This window comes from Macrosteles quadrilineatus, unplaced genomic scaffold (assembly GCF_028750875.1).
Source record: "Macrosteles quadrilineatus isolate MER2022 unplaced genomic scaffold, UCM_ALF_1.0 Scaffold_4__1_contigs__length_99947679, whole genome shotgun sequence".
Classification (NCBI taxonomy): domain Eukaryota; kingdom Metazoa; phylum Arthropoda; class Insecta; order Hemiptera; family Cicadellidae; genus Macrosteles; species Macrosteles quadrilineatus.
Window position 1 is genome coordinate 31,861,912 of NW_026542597.1, and position 7,361 is coordinate 31,869,272.

Consider the following 7,361-nt stretch of genomic DNA (forward strand, 5'->3'; position numbering starts at 1 on the left):
CACTGTTCTGACTTACTTCACAGACCTCTTCAGATGCTCTTTAATGAATCCCTTGCAAAAGGAGTTTTTCCATATGCCCTAAAGAGTGGTTATATTATACCAATCCCCAAAAAAGGAGACCCAAGTGATGTAAAAAATTACCGCCCGATTACTATCCTGTCCGCTGTTGGAAAAATATATGAAAGCATTGTGGCTGATAGACTCAAATACCATTTTTCAAGAATTATTCACCCTGCTCAGCATGGCTTCGTACCTGGGAAATCAACAGTATCCAACTTGCTACTGTTTCAAGAATCTGTACTCTCTGCCTTCCGCAACAACAACCAGGTTGATACGATCTACATAGACATGGCCAAAGCATTTGACAAAGTTGATCAAAACATCTTGGTGTCCAAATTAAGAGGGCATGGAGTTACGGATCCCCTGCTTTCCTGGATTACTGACTACTTGTCCAATCGCTCTCTGGTTGTCAAAATTGGGTCTGTGAAATCTGGAGAGTTTACTCAATCTTCTGGCGTCCCTCAGGGCTCCATATTAGGCCCATGGCTATTTAACATTTTCATCAATGATCTGGTAGACGCTGTGGAAACCAATGCTCTATTGTTTGCCGACGATCTTAAAGTATTTGCCGAGATTTCCTCAGTAGAAGACTGCCGCATGATGCAAAAAAGCCTGGACGGAATCAGTCGATGGTGCATCAGTAACAACATGCAGATTAACCCTGAAAAGTGTTCAAGTATGTCCTTTCATCGCAGCAAGAACCCCCTCTTGACATCTTACTCAATCTCAGATGTTGATATCCAAAGAGTTACCGTTATAAAGGATCTGGGTGTTTTCTTCCGTCACGACATGGGCTTCTCAGACCACGTTGATGGGATTTGTAAACAGGGCAACAAAATGTTGGGCTTCATCTCAAGATCTACCCGTGGGATTAACAACCCTGATGCTCTAAGAACGCTGTACTGCGCTATGGTGAGACAGATTGTGGAGTACGCCAGCCCCGTGTGGTCACCCTATGCTATTGGTGAAAAAGACAGGCTGGAAGCATTGCAGAGACGTTTCATCCGCTTAGTGGGAGTTCGCAATGGCTTTAACTACGCGGACGTCCCTGTCGTTTCTCTCTCTTCTGAACTGCAGCTTGTATCTCTTGCGGTGCGCCGAGACTTGGCCGACTTCATGCTCCTACTGAAAATAATCAGAGGTCTTCTATTTTGTCCGGATCTCCTGTCAAAAATTGACTTCAAAGTACCGTCTGGCACTAGGACTAGGGAACTCTTCGTCCGAAGACACTACAACACGTCTTTCGACTTCCACAGCCCACTAGCTCGTCTTGCCAGGCTTGGAAACCGTGTTGCTCCGGACTGTGACGTGTTCTGTGACACAATTTCTCATCTCAGAAGATGTGCTACGGAAATCTTCACTCCTTGAACCTGTACGAGCGTAAACTAGGCCTACTTCCAGACACAGATTTTCACCAGTATTTGTTCATCTTGTGATGTAGGCCCCATGTAAAATTTGTAAAACTGATTATTATGTTTGTTCCTGCATTTTTGTCAATGTAAAATTATTTATTGTAAAACAATTATTGCAACGAATTTGTCAATTTGTATGTATTGTAAAATAACTTAAACTAATACTATTCCTTATCCACTCAAAATAATTTTATTTTTTTATTTTAAGATATCAGTTTAATATACAGTTTACCTACAAATCTAGAATTTGAAAATCTATGAACATTCCATATTTTTGACATGCCCCAAAAGATTTATATTTTTGCTCAAAAATTAGAGTTTGGAATCCAAGTGATAACTTAGTCAGCCTCTGCTATAAAGACTACCCTTAACAATGTAAAAAATAAACAAGCAGATGGCTTACCTGTTCCTTTAAGGAACTTGACTTGTACTGTATAGGACAAAGTTCAAGTTATTACTCACGTGATCAAACTTTTCTCTTGAGGCTAAGCTAGCGGCCTCTGTGGATCTTGAACATCAGGACTCTAAGGCTGAATCTGGTTTCAAGGCAGGAGAGTTCGACCTGAAAAATTATACGAATAATAATGTAAGTTAGACCCAAAAATATGCAAGGACTTTAAGTGGGCGAAATGGATTGTGAGAGTAGCTAGCTATTTTATACAGATTAAACAGCTTTAACTTATTTGATGGACAACTAAGTTAATATAATATTTATATATTAGGCCTACACAACATTTAGCCTAGTAATAGGCCTAAGTACTTAACTTAAGTGTTGAGGGCTAAATTAAAATATCTCATTAAAAACCATAATTTGGAATTGCTGGATGCTATGGGAACAATGGCCACTCGCAATTTCCTAAATATAAGTATTTTCAACAGTTTTTTTTATTCGTGGGTATTTTCAGGGCCGATTTACCGAATAGGCACGGTAGGCACATGCCTAGGGCGCGAGGCAATTGGCTTTTTTTGGGGACAAAACTGGAACAATTTGGAAAATAAAAAAAGTGGTGGTTGTAATTGCATGGGATCGCGGCAAACTTCTGATGATCCCTCGCGGCCGTGATACCTTGAGACCTAGCTTACAGTACCGTTAATAACTTAGCTAAGTTAACTTATTTCCTAATAACTTATGGGGAATTAGGTTCGCTAAATAAGGGAAAATCCTCATTAGGCCTAGTTAAACATTATGTAGGCCTAACTTAGATAGGCGAAACCTAAATCAATTAAGAATCAACCACTACCTATAAAAACAAGAAAAAAAATTTACCTTTGTTCTTCTAATTGTGAGATGATGTGGGTTGAATCTTTTGAACCTTCTAGTTCGCTAGCAGGTATGGGCCTACTCATCGTTTCTATAGTTAATACAAAAAATAACAATTATTATAATGCAGACAAAAAGTAATACAACCATCATTTAATGTCTCACCAAAATAGTTTTGTTTATAAATAAGTTAGGCTATTTTTATATGTTGATAACATACCGTAATACACAGTATCATTAATATATGGACTTAAAAATCACTGAAATAAAAAAAAAACAATCACTAGGGCTAACAACAACAGGGAACAGGATTAACGAACTTAACATAATTTATAGCCTATCTAACTTAGTATACCTTTAAGTTAACAAATATTGTTGTAAAACACTTAACTTAGGGATAACATATTATACAGACTTGAAGTTAGCCATAAAATTATTTATTGAAAATCTGGAGGCTATGATAAGTTACCATCACTTTCAATTCTTAAGAGTGTAAACTGAGGGGGGCTGGGGGTAACTAACACAAATACTGCAAATTGCTACGACATCTTGCCCATATTATTATAAACAATTGACTTTATGTTTATCTGTGCACAAATTAGTCTAACAAGTTGTGTTTTACTGTGATTACCTAAAAGCATACAATGTCTTCAATTTATAGAAACGCATTGGTAAAACACAGAGGATACGCGTCCGGTAACCAGACGTGGATTAGGCGTCCGGTAACCAGACGTGGATTAGGCGTCCGGTAGGGGGTCCCGGAACGCCATTACCACAATGATACGATGTTCAGCCATCAGTGTTCGTGGTGTAGTGGATAGCCTAGAGTGCTCGACTGATATGCGAGAGGTCCCCGGTTCGAAACTCATCGGTAACGTTAACTTTTTGTCACAGATTTTGCTTTGAATGTAATTTCTTCTTAACTGTACATCTTTTGTTAGAATTTTTGGCATTTATAATTTTATGTTATGAAGAGAATTGAACCTTCATTTGATTTTTTTCACTATCAGCAAGTTTGGTTGGTTAGGTTAGGTTATGACAGTAACTGCCGGACGCCTAATCCACGTCCGGTTACCGGACGCGTATCCTCTGCGTTGATAAAAACATACAAGAGTTTGACAAGTCCTATTGCATTGTTTTGGTTGATGTAATAAAGAATTTTGATTTTGATAAGTTACGACTAAAACTATGTATATAATTTACACATTCTTTTTACAGTACAGTACTTTGAGTTGCGATTTGTGAAAATCAATTTTTCACTTATTGTTAATTAACTTAAATGGGATAGGTAACTCAATTAGGCTAATAGGTAGGCCTACTCAGTTTAATTTATTTAAGGAAAATGAATTACCTATTATTGAACCCTCAGCTTCAAAGAGTAAGATAATATATTTGATCCTTTTTTAGACCGTAGACTTACGCCAATAATACAATAATTGATTAAGAAACTTTTTTACAAAATTAAGTGTAGGAAGTTTGATAGAATCACAAGAAAACACAAACAATACAATTTAGTATTTATTTATTTAATTTTCATGTCGTCTGCTCGCAGCTTAGCAGAAAAATCAAAGAATACAGGCTGGACAACTAAGATAATTAAGGACAATAGACAGCTCAACGATATCAGTACTATATACAATACTTACTTACTTGGATACTTGAAGTCTATGTCGTTGACCAATGATATCGGTATGACTGCGTCATATTTACTTAATACTAAGAAAACTATTTACACACTACTATTTACACTGTGGCAATGGCTAAAAAGTGGCTCTTGCCTAGTTATTCAAGGCTGTAAAGAGGCCTATTAACCAGCCTGTCACTTAGGGCCGTCTTAAAATCATCTAGGTCCAGGTCGCATACATGCACCGGCAAGGAATTAAAAAACCTTATCGCAGACCGAGGTTAGCTTATGTACACCATCTTCAATGAGCGGGTTAAGGCGGCATCTCGGCAAATCAGTGTCACAAGCTTGGCGGGTATGGTGACTATGTATATTGTCTCTGACAACAAAATGGTAGATGTTAACCTTCAGCAGGATCAAGTTGTTGAGGACATACTGGCTATAAACCACAGTCTAATATAAATTATTTATTGTTAGACTGTGCTATAAACAGTCAACACACCCAGCTCCAGGAAGATGGGACGACAGTGTGCTTTGTAGCCAGAAGATTTATTATTTATTGTATTGTTGACGTAGCCTATTGTCCTGTATATGAACTGAATGGCCAAATAAATCATTTGAATCATTTGAATCATTTGAATCATTTGAAGATGTTATTATCCTCAGCGCCTTCTTCTGTAGTAGAAGTAATTCCTGTGTCAATGGAGAATGGCCCCACAGAACCAGGCCATACGTGAGGTGACTGTGAAACAGCGCGTGATACATACACCGCTAGCAAATGAGGCGGGGTCCATTCCAAAACTCACTTTATCCATTTTTTTCGAAATTGAATTATTAGTATCACTGCATTCAGCAGAAAAAGGCGCATTTATTCGTTATAAAATACCGTCAAAACTTGTGTAATCCTACTAATATTTAATGTTAAAAAGTGTGTGTCATTTCCACAATCTCACTTCGGTCTTCGTGATGTTCCAATCCAGAGAGTTGAAACCCTACTGGACTGAGGCTGTTTTAGGACTTAGTCCTCTTCAGCCAGGGAAAGGATAGCAGCACTAGCAGTAGCAGAGACGTGTAAATAACGAGAGTAGTTTATTTCGGTTGTATCATTCGGAAACTCACATAATCCACCATAGCCAATAGGAGGCTGTATTTTTTGTTTTTGCTAAACCATCTTTATCGTCTTACCCAATCGGTGGCCTGAGTTCGGTGTGACTTTGTTGTCATTTTGGCTCTGTCCTCTGACTATGATTCAATGATTTATTTTAGGCCATTAAGCAAAAGCAATAGGCTAAGTCACTAACAATACAAAGTAAATAATAAATATAGTCCATTTCTTGATTCACAAATTGATAATGTTTGTGTTATTTTCATTTCCTCAAAATTTTAAAGATAAGGATGGATAATGTGAGTTTTGGAATGGACTGCCTCAAATACGGTCTGGTAATGGTGGTCCTAAGCTTCCTTAAAAGGTAGATAACTTGAGAGCTTTACACATACCTTTTCAATATGGTGGTGCTAACTTAGCTTTGAATCCATACAGAACCCAAGCAGCTTCACGCTGTTTTCCTCAAGGCCGATCTTCAAGGCGGAGAGAGTCGTGTAGACAAGCTTTCAGGGAGCTTGGAATTTTGACCCTACCTTCCCTGTATATGTTGGAAACGGCTGTATACTGCCGGTTTCAACATGTGCCTATCCAAGGCACTGCTGTGCACAGCCACGGGACTAGAGCAAGGGAAAGTTTTCGCACTGTCCAACACCGAACAGCTGCATTTGAGAAACTTCCTTCTCAAGTAGGTGTCAGACTCCTCAACTGTCTTCCTGAAAGGCTTAAAAGTCTGGAAAGTTCCCTTCTATTCAAAACGAAACTGAAGCGTGACTTAAAAAATCAGGCATTCTATTCGGTGGATGAGTTCACTGCACACCGTTGGAGTTAAGGGCCACAGTATTATATTCCCCAGGGGTTATGAGTTAATATTTTAAGGTTTTCTTGATAAATGTATAATGTTTTTTAGTTTTCCTCCATTTCTTAAATGTATTGATTTATTTGTTTAAAGTTAAATTTAATTTAAAGTGTAATTTTATAAAATAACCCCTATGTAATTATAAATATTATAATCACACAATGTAAAAATGCTACACAATGTAAAAATTGTAAAGAGCAATAAATGAATAAATGAACATAAAAGGGTCTGAGTCTTCTCCCCGTTGATCTTAAGTTTATTATTCCATTTTGGGATATACTATTATAGTAGGTAGAAGAGAGGTGAGATTAGTTTAACGCATGGCCCCCACATTTAATTGTGGGCCCTGTTACCAGGATCTGGCTCGGGCCCCCCTACCAACCGGGGGGTCGGGGGGGTATGGAATACCCCCCAGCCTAGAGGGGTGGTCCGGGAAAATGTTGAAAATGTCATGTATTTTAGTGAGTTTTTAAGGCAATCTAGGTATTAAATTTGTGAGTGGTAAATGGCACTTTTGCAGCTTTTTTTCAAGGAAGAAAAGAGTTCTTCAATGAGTTTTATAAGACTTAAAATTACAGTAATTCAGCAATTAAAACTATTATATCAATACACAAAAGCTCCATGCCTATTAATATTTTGTCTTTTTTATTTCCCTGTAAAAGGGTTTGGCTATCTTAACTGCTATAATTGTACTTTGTAATATAGAGTAGGAAAAAACGTACGTAAATCGAGTTTAACAGCGTACACCAATGAAATCATATTTAATTCAGTGACAATTTTCATCAAGAATTTTAACAATACTACATTTTTTGGGAGTGGATGCCTGAGCTGCCGAACTTGCGCGAATAGTCACGGAGATAAACGAATGTGCACGAGTAATGCCGAGAATGACCGATGCTGTCGATGCCGATGCTATCCAATCCATGCTTTAGTACAGTATTATACCGAGCGAATTGGGAAGAAAACTTAAGTCAAAACTATTACAATCTTTCATATTTTTAAAACTCCAAAAGTAAAGAATTTTAAAGTTTGTGTCAAATAAC

General features: G+C 37.7%; 1 long non-coding RNA gene across 1 annotated transcript; it reads right to left on the minus strand.

The window, feature by feature from the left end:
* Nucleotides 1–1,933: 1,933 nt before the first annotated feature.
* LOC128993304 (uncharacterized) lies at nt 1,934–4,237 on the minus strand. The gene is made up of 3 exons (XR_008490750.1): nt 4,085–4,237; nt 2,740–2,824; nt 1,934–2,034 (listed from the first exon to the last, which is right to left on the minus strand). It is a non-coding gene; the product is annotated as an uncharacterized LOC128993304 (long non-coding RNA).
* Between the last annotated feature and the right edge of the window lie 3,124 nt (nt 4,238–7,361).